Raw genomic sequence first — 17,392 nt, 5'->3', positions numbered from 1 at the left:
GAGCGGAGTTAATACAGTTCTCTTAGAAGAGATGAGAGCAGCTTTATGGGAATTTTTGAGATGCAACAAAATGTTATGTTACTGTGATCAGGGTTAATAGTATCTGTGTACACCAACTGTGCAACACTCTACAAAGAGAAGAAATTGAGGAAGGTCGCAAAGCTTGGGCAAGAAAAGCAATTTATTTTTACATTTTTCTAACTATAGTTTGCATGTCTGGCCAAGTCGTCAACTTTATGATACTGCTTAAAGCACTGAGATACACAGAGAGTGAAACGAAAAGACTTTATTGTCTCTGCCTTTTTACATGTAAAGAAGCCTTTGGAATGCATCCATAAAGAAAGAAACTCTTCTGTTGGGTAAAATATTTTCAATCTGACATTTCATTCATACTCATATTTTAGAGACAGTTCTAATTACATCCTGGATTGCACTCTGCTGTCCCCCACAATTTTTTTAAAGTGCACTTGGCCAATTCTCAGATATGTTAACTCATTAAGCAAAAACAAAAACAAAAAAAAAAAAAAAGAAAAAGTACTGCCCCATTGCTCTTGTAAACAACCTGTATTAAAGTTCCAGATGATGAGGCACATACAGATAGATGAAGTCTAAAAAAAAAAAGGGGCTTTTGCAGACACTTCAGGATTCAATCCAGCAGATTATTGTGGCTGACAGGAAATTATGCTTTTATTATCCACCGGGCCTAGTGGCCACAATATTTCATGGAAGCAAAAATGACACACAGGACGAGGGAGTTTGTATTAAAAATGTTTCTGACCTTGAATTTAGAGCCATTAGCAGCCTGCTTCAGGACAGGTAAATGCACACTGAATTCAAAGCAGTATTTCACAAATGCACAGGACGTGATTCAGTGTGTGGTCCGGTACAATTTACACCAAGCCCTATGTGACTGGAGTCAAGCAGGAAGGGACAGTCCGTGGGTTTTAGAGAGGAAGCGATAGTCACAGCAACCGAAATATAAATAATACATGAGGCTCATCCTTCCTGAGCCTTCAAAATTCCCTGTCTAGATCCCCATGGAAGAACAAATTCCAAAATAATATTTTGTACATACATACACACACACACGTACAGCAGGAGTTTTTCTAAAGTTCACGAGAAAACTAAACCACAAAGGAAGCTTATTGGGGTGCAAAAATGTTGGAAATGTAGACTGTTCAAGGTACACACTTTCCATGAACCTATAATGGAAAATTGTACTTTTGTTTTTTCCGGCCCTTGGTCATGTTTCTGGGACATCAGGTCATTCATTTAAGCAAATGTCCATCACCACCCGCAAAACACCTGCTTAAATGAATGACCTTGTTGTCCTGTTGCTGACATGCTACATACTTCTCCACCCAAAGCCTTTTTATTTATTTATTTATTTTTATTTGAAAAGTAGATTTATAGAGATAAGGACACACTCACACACACCACACACACACACACACACACACACACACACACACACACACACACACACACACACACACACACAATCTCCCATCCACTGGTTCACTCCCTAAATGATGCAATGACTAGAACTGAGCTGATGTGAAGCCAGAAGCTGGGAGCCTCTTCCAGGTCTCCCATGTGGGTGCAGGTGCCGAAGGACTGGAGCCATCCTCTATTGCTTTGTTAGATAAGAAGGATGGAGCAGGACTGGAAGTGAGATAGCCGGGGCAAAAACCAGTGTCCACATGTGGATGCTGTGTCTGAAGGTGGAGAATCAGCCTGTTGAGCCAAAGTGCTGATCCCACCCAAAGCCGTTTCCAAAAGTTACATAATTATAAGATACCTTGAAAAATATATATATATATATAACTATATGCTTTATAATCTTCTTTAACCAAGATGGAAGAAAAAAAGATTTTCTTCACATGGAAACTTTCATGTTACAGAAATTTCAGAATGAGGGTACTAACCCTATGACAAACATGAGTCAAAATCAGACTCCTTTAGCGTTAAGGAATTAGACATTTATCCATAGACATTTCTTGGGATCGTAAGTTTAGTTTACTGTACTACTAAAGAATCTAGCTTGTTGGTCTTCTTAGGGGATAATTCCATGCAGATTACCCCCAAAATGATGAGTGTAATCTCTGTATTTGTCTTTCCAGATAGGCATAGTATTAGTTATCACAAAGTCATTTCTCAAGTCTAATTCTTCCTTCTTTATTGAAAACTTATATCCAGGCACTTGTGCATTGGCTCAACTGGCTAATACTTTAAGTGCTAGCATCTCATATGCGGGTTGGTTTGTGCGCCCCAGCTTCTCCACTTCCCATCTAACTCCCTGCCTACGGCCTGGGGAAGCAGTGGAGGATTGCTCATTGTTTTCAGATCGGCACCTGGAAGAAGCTCTTGATTGCCTGCTCAGCACTGGCTCAGCTCAAGCCGTTGTGACCATTTGGGGAGTGAACCACTGGACAAAAGATCGTTTTGTCTCTCTCTCTGTAAATCTGCCTTTCCAATAAAAAATATAAAAAAAAAAAAAACACGAGTTACATCCTTAGCTGTCTTTAAGTCACATGCTCAATATTTAGTAACTAATGACCTCATCTGTTAGATTTATTTGTGTGATACTTTTAAAATCTCAGCAGCCAGTTAGAATAAACCTTACTTTGATCAATCCTATGATATAGCAGATTTTGGAATGTTTAATAATATCCTTAAGAGAGTTTACATTGGAGTCACACGGAAGTAGTTTACATTATAGCTCTCTCATTGATAACATGAGTTATCTGGGTAAATTTATGTCAGTGATAGTACATGAGGAAATGAATGCTCTGTATTTTATAATGTACATCTTGCAGCATTAGTAAGAAAAAAATGAATGAAAGTATGCAAGACGCTGTTGGTGAAGCAACAATAACTGCTAATAATTTGGACTTTTAATTGCTTTACAAAGAATACTGAAAATACTTTTTAAAAATCACGTTACTTCAACTTCTGTTTCTGTATGCTAGTTGGTAGAAATCCGACTTTTTACTTGACTGTATGCATACATAAGATTAGAAATTATTTCCCTATGATATTTATACCACGTCCGTATCTACTAATTTTATCTCAGTGTGCCAGACTAGGAATCAATACTATTCTGATAGAAATAAGATAGTAACTAGTCTGTTAATAGAACATATATTTTATATAATTTATTAATTATGCCCATAAAATAGCTTAAGAAAATTCAATCAAAAAAAAGAAAATTAAATTCAATATTGCTTTGTCATATATTCAACATCTTTAAAAGAGCAAACATTCCTAAATTATCAATAAACACATCTACAGAAGTATGATATCTGATCAGAAATATTTTCTGTAGATGTACATGTAACGTCCAGGAAGCTTTCCATTCTAATCAATATACAAAAGCATACAACTATTTTCCAAGACACCACATTTGTCAATTCATGTGATGTTAACATGAATTATTCCTCTCAAAGACAAATTACATTAGAAAAGGAAGGGAGAGTAAGAGGAAGCCCGAAATGAAGAGAGGAATTAAATTCATTCTTGCTTATTTTTAAAAATTCCTTCCAAAAGACAAGTGCAACGCTGAGTTACACATGCAGGAATGCCACAATTAGAATGCTTCTCCAAGTAAAACACACTGGTGATTCCACATCATATAGTAGCATTCTTTGATGCAAGTCTGGTGTTGGATGCATTCTCACTTTTTACAGAGCCAAATTATCTTGTTTTATATTCCCAATTCTAAAAAAAAAAAAAAATGTTAGCTAGAGAGAAGACTATGGTTGGTGGAACATGGGAAAATGGTTTCAAAATATGAAAAAAAAAGCCACCTCTAAAAATAAGTTTAGAATGACATGAAACGTCTCTAGTGAAAATTGTTGAAGTCATAATATTAAAGTTTGACTATGGTGCAATCTCTCCTTCCCCTTCATTGAGCACAGCTTCAAAACGAGTGAAGGTCCTAAACTTTGCTAATTTGTTAATGCATTAATAAGTGTTTACTGAGCTCCGATGCTGCACAAGGCCAGGAACCGGGCAGTTCTAGCATTTGCAATTGTCTTTGCAGGTGGAGATAGGGAAGAAAGGTGCTCAAGATTCTAGTGACAACTGCTATTCTTCTAGGACATGTTTCAAAGAGATGCAGGGAGTCACATCTCTATATTTCTAAATACTAATAAAAACAAGAAGGTGGGTGGTGTTTAGGATAAAGTGTAGTCCATCACATTTGAAACTCAAGAAATGAAAGTTTGGGCTATTCAAGAGAGATGAAACAGCGCTGGCCCAGGGAAACTTTGCCATGATGTGGCAACAGGGATTCAGCGAGCATTACAACTTATAGGGGAAAACACGAAGAGGCATCTCTTGAATACGTTTCTTTTCTGACCTTGTCAAGTTGCCAGCTTCAACTAATTTTCTCCTTGTGGTTTATACCTTACGCAGGTTCCCAAGGCAGAACTCACCCTTCAGCACAGCAGATTTCCCATCACAACTTCTCAGTGAGAATGAACTGACAAAGGAGTGCTGGTTCTTGGGTTAGCTGACCCACACGGAGTCAGATAATGGGCTTTGTTCTTTCAAAGTTGTTCTAGCTCATAGATGCAATTGCAATGTTTTCTGAAGGGAATTCCCAGCATCACAGATGATACTTTTTTAAAAGACTGATCAACACACACACACCCAAATAACCAAAAGGCAAATCAAGTCATTTAAAGCAGATAAAAATGGTAAATGGGATATGATAAAAATCTCAAACTTGAACCAAAACAAAATGCATTAGTTGTCTGGGCACATTTTAAAGAAGCCATGACTGTTGTGCTTATGTGTGTGTCGCTCACACATGTATGTGCACAACACAGAACAGTGAGAATCAGCTTGATTTATTTCTTATCCTTACAAGAGGTATATGATGCCGTGAAGTTAGGGGGCTTTTCCTAAGTCAAGAAAGTAAAATTAGCCTATTCCATCTGTGAACGTCAACAGCACCCAACACAAACATAGAACCGCATTCTCTCCCATTTCACTGAATCACTTGGCCACAAATACAAAAGGATGGAAACCATTAGGAACAACAGCAGTGTGGGACCTTACGCCGCATCCACAATGGAAAGGCTACTCTGATTATACATGTTCTCCGATTTGCTGAACCCCAATCTTTGCTGATAGACCAGAAAACTGTGGTAGCACGTATGTCTTGCGAGTTTTGGATTTTGCATGGAAAATTTGCTCAAATCGAAATGCTCATCAAGCCTTCAGGTGTGGCAACTCAAGGAGAAAAAAGAATGAAGATGACTGCTTTGTACTGCCTTGTCCTCGAAACCACTAATGGACTTACAAAACCAGCACTCTAACTTTTCAATATGTGCAAGTTCCTTCCTTCACCAATACACAATGAAAGGAACATGAAAAGCAATACCAATTAGTAGCATTTCTCTAGCACAATGATTCTATCATTCATTTTTGGAATGCCCTTGCTTTGCTCCCGCAGTATGATCCTCTGGGCTAACTTTGACCTATGTGTAGTTTCCAGGCTGTGTTACCTTATGAGTTTATTCACCCAACAATCTTACAAAAGCTGTTGCAAGCAGTCTCTCCAACCCTGCTGAGCAAGTTTTACAGATTCCTTGTTTGTTTATTTTTTTTTATATATTGATCATCCTGGTAAATTGAAGGGTTGCTATAGTTAAATACTTTCTTCATCACGATTCTACACAACACCTAGGTTAAGTTATTTTCCGCGGGAAAGGTCTTCCTCCCCTTCAGAACTGACATGTGTAAGCAGGCAAATAGAGCTGCTATTTTAGTGTGGGCTGCCGAGAAAATTGTCTGCTCTTCAGCTGCATTCGAGCAGCTTCAAGAACTTGAGAAAAGCATCACGGACACCGGCAATGAAACCAGAAAATGCTAGTCGTGGGTGCAGAACCGAGCCTACGTGCAGGCTAGAGGACTTCCAAAGACTATAAATGATAAAGCAGAAGCACTGAGTCCTATCGGCAATCACACTTGGATATACAGGATCCAATTCACAGGGCAGGAGGATGAAAACCTCTGAATGCCAGTACTGCAGCACCGATCTCAGAGACCAACAGCCAGTGCCTTTTAAGGACTTGGCCCATTTGAAACGGTCAGAGGCTACCCCGACCCCCATTTGGGGATCTCAGCAACATTTAACCTCCAATGGACAGCCCTGAAGGAAGCAATTCTCAGACTTTCTGGAAAGGTTTCTCTCTGTGTTCGGAGCAGATGTTCTGGAACTCCTTGCCCCTTTTTAAGATTCTACCCCGCCTCCCCCCCAAAAAAACATAAATAATCGAAGGCCATTTAAAACCCTGTAACTGCTCCAGCATGAAACGACTTGACACAGAGCTTCAGATCCACAGCGGATCATAGGGTATTATCATCAGCATTACTGTTTCATAAGGGGGACAGCCTTAGAATTGCTCTCAGCAACAGAACTCAGAGAAGTGGAAAGATAGGACTGGACACGATGATTATAGAGAACTCCCTTTGAGGAAAAAAATGAGAGCATTCTTCAAAGATACCAGTCCCCATGGTAGAATAATTCATTCTCTCCGTGTCTCTCTCTCTCTCTCTCTCTCTCTCACACACACACACACACACACACACACTCCTACACGGGAAATCCTTGCAAAACTGGGCACCGCTGAGGAAAGAGGAAAGCCAGGAACCAACCAGCAGGAATCTGTAGGATGTTTAGCATCAAGGACAGGGCTCATTTTACATGCAGTGAGGTACAACCGCAAGCTTGAATGGATGGAAAAATCCCACTTCTCAAAGCCGGCAGAAACGTCTCTTTTCCTCCGTATAGTTTTCCAGTTGAAAAGCTCTCCTAATGAAGCTGGAAGTGACAGCCCGCCAGGGTTTTCCAGCACGGAGGTAACTGCCAGAAGCATGGCAAAGGGGACAGAAGCTTCAGGCGTCCCCCACCCCTCTCTCCGCCCTCCCCCAGCTCTCTACCCGATGCAAAAGGACACCAAGCTCGAACTCACTGGCCAGTGTCCCCTCTTTCATGTCCGCCCACACGTACCCAGAAACCAGGCGGAACCCAGCAGCCGGCTGGGCGCACCAGCAGCTGGGGAGCGCTAAGGGCTAGCCAGCTCCTGCCTCAAGAGGAAACTCCTGGAATCTTCAGGAAAGGGTGGCAAAGTTGAAAGGGCCATTTCTCCCTCCAGCTCGCTGGGTTAGCAGCTCTCTCTCTTGCATTGAAGCTTAAGTGGGCAGTTGCCAACCTGAATATTATATACATAGTTTTGTAATGCAGACTAATGTGCGTGTACAGCAGTAGACAACTAATGCTGTCTGATTTCTTAACATTTCAGCAATCCCGGCAAGCAACTGCCAGCCCAGCTCACGGAGGCCAAGGGCTCCGTCCTGGACCTGTCACGGGCTCCGTGCCCACGGGGAAGGGCAAACGACGAGGGAAAGTTAGATTTCTGCCCAACTAGGTAGAGTAGGGTGAGTGGAGAGCGAAGACCCGGGGGGTGGGGCGGGAGAGGGGGAGGCAAAAAGCAAAAGCAGAAGAAATGGTGGATACCTGTTGGCATCGGCGTTGGCGGCAATACATTCTCACCGGGTCCCAGCCTTGGCTGGAGCCTGGCAAAACCGGAGAGGGTCCCATAGGGAACCCGTTAGGCGCTGGCAGGACCCACACCGGAGCCCCTCGAGCCTCCTCCGACGCGGTGAGGGGCGCGGCCCGCACATCCCCGCACGGCTTGGGCAGGTGGGGGAGCGGTGGGTTGCAAAAAAGCGCAGTTCCGGGCTCTGCGGACTCCGGGAGAGCGGCGACGCGGGAGTTTGGTGCTTCCGGGGCTTCCGGGAGCGCAGTCTCGCGGGCAGCGGAGACTCTGCCTGAATGTGCCAGGGCTGGAGGGGCAAGGTCCCAGCCGGGTGCCCCGCAGTGTTTTGAGCCAGGGCAGAGCCGCCGGGCGTCTCGGGGCGCCTCGGCCAAGTTTGCAGCCGGAACCGCGCCTTCCGCCTTCCGGGCTTTGGAGCAGCCACTTGTGGGAAAACCCTGCGCGGGGGTCTCTGGCGGCGGTGCTGCGGCCCACACAGCCCCACAGTGAGGGTCGCCCTTCCTCGCCTCAGAGGGGGCGGAGGAGCTGGGGAACAGCAGAGACTGGCGGGGGTCTCCTGCGCCCCGCCGCCTCCTTTGCCTCCCGGGCTCGCGCCCTCCGCACCACCGGCGGCGGGTGCTTCCCATTCACCGCACGGACCCCGCAGCCGAGGCGCGCGTCTGCAGCGGCGCCTGCCTGTGTCCGGGAAGCGGCGCGTTCGCCCAGCAACGCCGAGAAGGGAGACCGGCAGGAAAACTGGAAGGGACCTAGCCTGGGGCTTGCCGCTCCTCAGAATCTGCTATCAGGTCAGTTGGGGAAAAAAGAAAAAAAAAATTCTTCAGAGCAACCGCCTCCCCTCTCCCAGGTCGTGCTTGTTTATGGAGAAGTCAGCCAGGCGCCTGTGCTAGGATCCCGCACCCCCCTCCGGCTGGGAAAAGAGGTGCGCGCAAGGTGTCCGGAGGGGAACAGGAATTCCTCAAAGGCTCAATCCCTACCGAGGTTTCTGAGGCACGAAGGAGAACGTGGGCGGGAAGGAGGAGTACTTACTCTTGCAGGTCTCGGCACCGGCGAATTCCAAGCTCTCCCTGTTTACAAATGGCTGGTGGGATAGGGGGTCGGCTCCCGAGGGCGGCGTGTGCCGACCGGTGCCCGCGCGCTAGGCAGGCGCCTCCGGGTTCTGTTCATGCCTCTCCGAGCTGCGGGGCTTGGCGCGGAGACGTGCGGCGGGCGCGTCGGGCTCCTGTGTCCGCAGTCTGGAGTGCAGCTCGGTAGGTTGAAGCTACCGTCTATAGCCCAACCCTGCAGCGGCGGCGGAGGAGCTTCTAAGAGGCAGGGAGATTCCAGAGAAATCCACTCATTCCGGGCTGAGCGCTCCGGCGTGCGAGCCCGCCTGCCTGCCAAATGTAACTGTGAAGTGATGTGGAAAAGTGAGCCGGGTGCCTCCCCTGACGGATCTCATTGGGCAGAGCGCAGAGGCAGGTCTACCACTTGGAAATTCATGTAAGCTGCCCCCTCCTCGCCCCCTCCCTGCCTCTCGCGCGCTCGCTCCTCGCTCTCCCGCTCTTCCCCCTACCAAGTGGGCGCACAACTTTCTGCTCCTCGCTCCCGAGCACGCCCCGCGCGTCTCCGTAGTCGAAGCCCCTGGGTGAGGATGCGCCCTTCCCTGCTGTGCGCGCCGTCCGCCGATGGCCCAGCTCCCAGATCAGAAGGAGGGCTGGCAGATGAGAAAGGGAAGCAGACGAGGAAGCTGCAGGCTCTCTCTCTAGCCTCACCTGGACTCCTGAGGTTGCCTTAGCTCACAGGCGTCTCTATAATCCACCCCAGTGTTCCTGCCGGAGGTGGGGGAGGGATGCGACGCGGCGGGGCACAGAGATGCGCGCCAGCAGCTTTATTCCAAGAGCCTTCTGCGCACAGAACGGCGTGACTGCCTGCTACGCTAAGGTGCAGAGGCTGTGCTGTGGTCCTGGGAGGCAGCCAGTATGTCCCTGGTGTCCCGGAGTTTCTACTACAGAGGAAGCTGGGATGAAGAGCAGTAGAGAGGAGCGTGCAGAACGCGGTTGTGGGGAAAAGCAGAACTTATTTGGCCAAGGGTGGCTTTGCTTGATGTTCATGTGCCCTGACCACCTGATCGCCTCTTGGCTACCCTGCTTGAATCCTACAGCTCATTGTCCCGCTTCTGCCAAGGGATCCCCCCCTCCCCGTGTGTGGCCCCTTTATGTCCCCTGACCGACTCCACTTCAGATCCTGAGACATGGCCAGTGCAGAGTGTGGATCTAGGAGTCTGGAATTCTGTCATCACTGCCAGTGACATGCACAAGTGTTCAGCTGCTGTGATCTTATCAAAATCGGGGGAATTTAAAACAAACTAATGCTTACCTTGGAGAAAAACCAATACAAAACCCTGCCCTGCACAAGTCCACCCCCCTGTGTAAAGGATATGAGCTCTGAGGATGGGTTTCAGCATCTGGGGACAGAATGAAAGCAGAAGGGAACAGAGGTGCTGAGGGGTCAGGCCTACAAGCTGTGGGGCTTGTACTGTCTGACTCAGATGAATGAGACCCAGGGAATAGAACGAGAAGTAGGCGCATGTTCATAATATTTGTGCACATTTGGCTTTTTTGGTGCTGCATCTAACATCCCATTGTGAAGCGTTGAGGAGAATAGGGACTGAGCTCTCGCATCTGCCTGTTTCCCAATCTACCTAGCATGAGAAATTTTAGAAATTGTTTCGCAAAAGGAGTGTCTTTGCCCCAGAAACACATGCTCACACTTTCCACAATCACAAAGTAGCTGTTTGTTCTCAGCTTGCTCCTGATCACAGGTGACTGAAATTAGCTGAATTTCTCTTGGAAGAAAACACACACACACACACACACACACACACACACACACACACACACACACACACACACACACACACACACACACACACACACACACAAATCCAGCAATCAGGCTTCAATGAAGAGATAAGTGCTGCTAGCCTGGACAGTCCCAAGTGACAGTTCCGAATGGACAGAGAAATACATCACACCGTGTATGCTGCTTAATTTGATGACATGCGTTTTTACTTAGAGCTCATGGTCTAATGCCTTTCCTTGGGGTACCTTCTTAACATCTTCAAGAATGAAAGAAAAAGTCATATGATACTGAATGTAGGATGAGGATTGTCTCCAGTAACAAACCCGTGTCAAAAGAAAGCTAGAGTGTTAGGAGGGAGCCTCCCAGGTCATTTTTCCTAAAACAAACAGAAACGTGCAATGCTAAAGTGAAATAGAGCCTGCATCCCACGGCTTGGTTTACATGCTTGTTTTGAGCCACCTTGAGAGCAGTCACCCACTTTGCCTTCCCTGTTTACCCTTTAAAAGTCAAGGCAACACTGTATACCTGCTAATCTGCTGGAAGCCCCATGATAGGAATTTCCTTTCTATATTCTTCAGAGAGGTCTGGGTGATGAAGCAGTGTGAAAAGGATTAGGATAATGTTTTTTTGTTTAAAAAGCCTTATAAGGATATGTCTAAAATAATCAGGGATGCTAAAAGACATTTGTCTTTTTTAACAATTCCACCCACTCTTAATAGGATGCAGTGTAATGTCACAATGGTGGGAGCCTACCCTCTTAAGAAAGTGTTTGCTTTAGAATAAATATCCTCTCCAGGCTTGCAGCCTTGGAGCAAGGGGATTGTGCCACATATGCTTTTTAGAAGATGACTGAAATGGCAGGTGTTGGGGAGCAGTGCAGGGGAGGGAGGCTGAGGAATTATCTGATAGGGCAGCAGTATGGCTGGGAGGGGGAGGATTGCCTTCAGAATAACCTTGGCTGGGATGCAAAAAATAGGATGAGGCTGAAAGTATCCAGACTGGTTTTGAGATAGGCAGAGGATTGTGCAGTGGAGTCTGATGTTGTGGAGAGTGGGTGAGATGGAGAGACTTCATTTCCCTGTAGCCGAAGCCTTTGTCATAAAAGGAGGGACAATAAGCCAACTGGCCATGTGGTTGGAGAAAGAGCCTTGTAGGAAGTGACCCAGGAGGTTGGGAGGAGGACCAAGAGGATGCCACCTTCGCCATTTGGAGCAAGAAATGGCAGGATAGAATACTTGTGTATCTACAATGCATTAAGATGCAGTCTTTTCAAGTTACGTTATTTTGTGCACAATTAGGAGTGAAAACAAACTAAAATGAAAACAAAGTGGTGTTTTTACACGTACAATTCTTGAGGACCTGGAGGCTTATTGGATTGCTTTTTAGATGTATACCAATCAATGATTCTATGAGACAGCTCCTTAAGGTGGGGTAGAAGAATGTGGATTCTGTGAGTGAGACATTTTCAATATGATACCTTCCAGGATTGTCATCACTTTAAGTGAAAGCCAAAATACTCCGAAGGTCAATTCCTAAATGCCAAGTCTTAAATACTGCTTTCCAGGCACGCAGAGACCCTTGCTCATTTTCCATTCGGACAAAGAAATCTGAACTGAGTTTCCTTTTGCAAAGAGGGCAAGTTATGTGAGGATACTTCTAAAAGTTTGAAAAATACAATTAAAAGATTCGTTTTGGGTACAAAACACTTGAAATCAATGCATAAGAGGGGGATCTTCAAGATGTTCATGAAAAATGCATACTATGAAAGAAGTATGCAGATATAAAAATTTTCACACCAAAATGAGCTCCTGTCTTTATTTCATTCCTCCCCCCCACCCACAAACGTTTTGAAGTACCTTTGTATAGAACAACCGTAGCATCAGGCATAAGGTGCTGCAATGTTATTTTGAATTTCAGTATTGGAGTGTAACTGATACAAAGGAAAAAAACCAAGAGGGCAGTTTTGGGAAGTTTGTCAGTGTTTGAGTACATTTTGTATAGCTTTGTCTTTTAAAGTAACTGAGATAATTTTAACCAGACTGTTACTAAAATCACCAAAAAATGTGGTGCTGCTCACATTAAGAGAATGCTAACCATTACAAGGACTTCCTCAGGCCAAGTTTTCAGCTTGTGTCCTGCGGACTAGCTTATGGCTCAGCATCCCCGGGGTGGGGGGGGTGTTAAGATGGTAAATTCTTGGGTCCTGCTTCTGGGATTGGTTCCAAAGTGCCTGGGTTTTCACAAAAGCTCCAAGGGATTCTGTTACTTGTTGAAGTCTGAGACTCATTATCTAGACAGTTCTTTCATGTGAGATATTTACAAAGGTGAGAAAGAAAAAAGAGCGAGTGTATTTCTTACATAGTCATGGTTTCTTGCATAAAATATTGTGTTGAAGACAAAATGACATCTTCGGTAATAAAATACCGGAAAACTTGTCAGAACGCTGTACTTATCATGCGGTTATTTCGCTGATGTTTCTTGAAGATTTAGAAAAATTTGGCTGACTTCTTAAGCAGCAGTTGTGAATTCCTGGGTTAAAATCACCCATGAGTTTACTGTTCAGATTTGTGATGCTTCCTGTTCCTCGCCTGATGGTTTTAGCTGTCCTGAAATTAGGCCGGTATCCTTTAATATTGACTGTAATTACTAATCCTGAGCTTGCCGTTATATTTTCAGTGAATGGAGGTGTAAACACTTTCTGAAAAACACATCTGTGCTGAGAGCACTTTGGAGAAGTTTTTTCAGAATGGCATTATCTCTGATCTTCCCAGGTGCTGGAAGAGAGATAAGCCCCAGTTCAATGTCTCCACGGAAACTGGGCAAGGGGAGGGAGGGTGGTAGTACATTTAGGCGGACTGGTACAAAGCTATCAAAAGAAACCAGCCTGCGTTTGTGGTCCACACACTTAGCATCTACTCCCCACCCCCAGACAGAACAGCAATTAGATTAAGATTCTAAGTCCCCTTGTTTGTATGATTGCAGAGTTTAGAATTGGAAAAAATTGAGTTCACAAAAGAAAAACAGAAGAAAAATATTACAGAAAGGTAAAAGAAAATGAGGGAACATCTGCTACATATTACTAGCTAAGTAAACAGATGGTATTAAATATGAAAGTATAATAGTTGAACGGATTTTTAGTCCAGTTTGGACGGTTATGCTTATTTGAAATTTACACACTGAATACTACCTTATCATTACAGACTTGTAGAAGAATGCAGATGTATGGGAAGAGAAGGTATGACATTTGATATATAGAATGATTTATATATGATAATAATAATTATCATATATAATAATTTATATATGATAATGTTATATAGAATGGATTTTGAATTTCAGATTAGTTGCTATTCATTTGGTCGTTAGGAAAAAAAAAAAGATCATATTCATCTGAAAAATACTCCAAGAAGTGGAAAGAAAATTACATGACTCAGAATAGGAGCAGACTTTTCTTATCTGTCCAAGCTATGTGACGCTGCCTCGGGACGTTGTTGTTTGTTCATTTATATCACACATGACGCCGTGTGGAAAGCAGGGTACTGCTTTTTTGCTTGCCGTCTTCTGCTCACACAGGCAACTGCTCCTCTTAGAGTGGATGCAGAGATGTTTTTCTTCTACCTCAAGTGCCCTCTAGCGTGCAGTATCTGTGCAGGTTGCTGTATAGAAGGAGGGGATAGAAAAAGGGAAGAGGAATATTCCAGCAACTGCTATCCTAATTTCCAAATTGCTCTGCTTCTCTCCCCTCCTTCCTCAGAGGGGTCATTTCCACATAAGCGTTTGGCAAAACAGAAAAAAAGTGCTGTTGCTTTTGCATGAAAAACAAATCACTCATTTACTAAACTGGGAAACAAATGCTAATCCTTTCTTAGGGGTTTCTTTTGAACATTCATCATAATTTTTTCTGAAGCTGCATACAGTCTGGTAATCAGACAAACAAAGGAAGGTAAGTTGCTCCCTAGGAAGAAATTCTGTTTTGTTCCTAAATCTACCCCAGCCTGGCTATAATGCTTTTGATGCAAACTGATTAACCTCTCCATGGGTTTTAAGTTTGTGTCTCCATAAAAGTGCATAATACTTCTTTCTTGCCTCAGGGGGGTAGTATGAGGCCTAATTGAGGTTTATAAAACAATTTCAGTTCTTCAGATACAATTTGGTATACACTTGAACTGCCTTTCATCTCGCATCTACTAACAGGGTTTCAGATTCTCTTTGGTAGTCCACAGGGAAGCTATGATCAGGATCTGTGTGTTCATAAACATGTCGTTACAATGGTTCGGTAATAACTTGTGCATTTGCTTAAGAAATGCTGAATGGGAGTGAATGGGAAAGATATTTAGAGGAGAAGAATGTACCTATATTGGAAAAAAGACATACGAATAAACATAACTAAATAGTAAGATACCATTCCTGAACACTTGTTTTGGGGCGCTTCTCCCTACATTTTAAAACAAAATAACACAGCAGATATTTGTAGGCACCTAAGTTCTACTTATCAGTCTTGGAAAGAGAAGGAGGCACTTGTAAACAAATTTATACATTGCTATGCATCGAGAGGTAGGGATTTGGTCACTTGCTCTATCACATGGAGATTTCCTTACTATTAACTGTAATACAACTCCATTAGTGCACTCTTTAATTATTAAAGCATTATGGAAGATAGCTATTGTTGGTATGCTTTAAAGGAAAAGGAACCTGAGGCTCAGAGGATCTGAGTGGTTTTCCGAATATTAAAGAATGGGATTACAACCCAAGTTTTACAATAAATGCTAAGACCATCGGTTCCATTAAAATGTTACTAATAATCGACAGTCAGAACATACTTTGAATGTATTACCACAATGTAGATGCAATCCATAGGTTGAAGAATTAAGAGCTAAATAGATGTTTATAAACAGAATAGAATTTTAATAGTCATTGTAGAAGCATGACTCAACTTGGACTGTAACACTGAAAAGTTAAGAAAGACTTTTTGGGCTAGAATCCTTAATTGCATTTGATTTTTTCAAATATACATAGCAGATTCCATGACTGCACAGCAAAATCAACCTCTCCAAAGTGTAATGAGGTTTTTCTGAGAAGCTAACAGGGAGATCCATATTCAGTACAGCAGGCACCATTCTGGAGATCATTTGGGAATGAATTCATAAGACAACTAAAGTTTTGTTTAACTCCTCAGAACTGAAGACCAAGACAATTCTATTATTGCAATTTTGGTCTCACCAGCCCTTTCTGTATTTCCAGGCACATCAGTTCTCTTATGTGAGTCTTGCAATAACCTTGTGAGATGAGAAGATACATTATTACCTTGATTTTAGAGTTATAGCTTGAAAGCCAGAAGGACCCTCAGAGATGGTCTAGTGCAACTAATTCATTTTTAGAGAAGGATTGGGTAAGGCTTTTTAACATCAGAGCCTCTGGTTGCATAGCTGGCGCTTGATAAAGTAAATATAAAAAAAGACATCTTGATTATTGGTCATTTATGAATGTCAGGATGCCACTTGTCCTGGCCAACATGACTTGGAGAATAATGAAGAAGCTAATAATCTGATTACCCTTTGAGACAGGAGATCAGAAAATGGGGGAAACAAAACTTAACACAGTTCAGGTACAACTATCTAAATCAGGGCAATCTGGACAGGCTCAACTTTGGTTTCCTGGTGAGATTATGCTTACTCCTCTGACCAACACTCTGCTCAATCCAATAGTATGTCTTGTCTTGGTTGAGTTATTTCAGCAGCCTGGAGTCCAGCTCCCTCACGCAGCCTCAGTGACTCCTGCAAAGCAGACCTGGTATGCTGTAGAAGTTTGGAATGAGAACTGTCAGGGAATCAGAGGAAGCCGAGAACAGAAGTGGGGAGAAGGGTTAAGCACTGCTATGTTCTGTTGAAGTTTGCCCTGGTGTCTCCTGACAGGGAATCCAAGCAGAAACAATAGCATACTTCAACAGAAGTGTTAAGACTGATGCCTACGTTTTCCAAAGGCAAAAAGAAAAAGTAACTTAGGTAATTTGCCAAAATCACAAAGTCTGGTGAATTTTTTCTTTTCTTTTCTTTTCTTTTTTTTTCTCGTGGTGATATCCTGGTTTCTTTCTCCAAGTTAATGGAACTTTTCTTTTCCCAAATAAGATACACCATATTTTTCACTTGATTGTTTTCTTCTTGCAAATTATGTAAGGCCCACTATCACTTTCCTGGAATAGAAACTGATATAAAAAAATAATTCTGGGATCTGTATGGGGTTTTCTTAGTATATAGAGTTTAATATTGTGCCAAACCTTATAGAACTTGACTTGTGTCTGTTATCCCATTTATCCTCCAAAGCAACTCCTTCATTTTTCAGATGAGGAAACTGAAGGGAAATGTATTTTACTTCTATAAATTCCGATTAGGCCTCTAATTATCTCTTCAGTGGCTCTACAAAGAACAATTTATTTGTCCAAAATGGAGGCTCTCAAACTGAACTCAATTGCCTGAAAATGACAGCTCCTTAGAGCGAAGCCTCTTAGAGTAAGAGGTTTGAAGTCAAATATACCTGGGCTCAGGTCCTGGTTGAATACCGCAGGTTCTGCAAATTAGACCAGTCATTTAACTCTTGGGACAACCTTCTGAGTGTTATTTTTGTCTTTGTGTACATAAATATTTGTCAAAGCATTCTTGTAGGAGTATCAATGAAAGGGAGAAAAAAAGTCTGAGATTTTTCTTGAAAAATTGCATTAAAAGGCAAGGTATTTTGGTCCAAGAGAAATTTTAAAGCCCGTACATATAAGACATCTAAAAGTCCATGAATTTTGTGGTTGATGAGCATAGGAGCAGGTGTTTGCCTTGGTTGCCAGTTAGGACATCTGCATTCCACGTCTGAGTGTCTGCACTCAGTTTCAGGCCCTGGCTCTTGCCTCCTGCCTCCTCGTATGTGAACTTGAACAGGTAACAGTGGTGGCTCAAGTAGACTGGAACTGGCAGTCAGAGCGTAGGCCAGGGTTG

At 43.5% G+C, this 17,392-nt stretch overlaps 1 protein-coding gene across 1 annotated transcript in view; it reads right to left on the bottom strand.

Annotated features, from left to right (window-relative positions):
* The window catches only part of CDH8 (cadherin 8), a 327,239-nt gene extending 317,895 nt beyond the window's left edge, over positions 1-9,344 (bottom strand). Inside the window, exon 1 of the mRNA XM_040982089.1 lies at positions 8,598-9,344. The gene's annotated coding sequence lies outside the window, so the exon portion shown is untranslated. The remainder of the gene's footprint in view (positions 1-8,597) is intronic.
* Between the last annotated feature and the right edge of the window lie 8,048 nt (positions 9,345-17,392).

Source organism: Ochotona curzoniae, unplaced genomic scaffold (genome assembly GCF_017591425.1).
Source record: "Ochotona curzoniae isolate NIBS_2020 unplaced genomic scaffold, NIBS_Ocur_1.0 contig_3622, whole genome shotgun sequence".
NCBI classification, from domain to species: domain Eukaryota; kingdom Metazoa; phylum Chordata; class Mammalia; order Lagomorpha; family Ochotonidae; genus Ochotona; species Ochotona curzoniae.
Note: the sequence above shows the minus strand (reverse complement) of the source record. Positions and strands in the feature narration are given on the sequence as shown.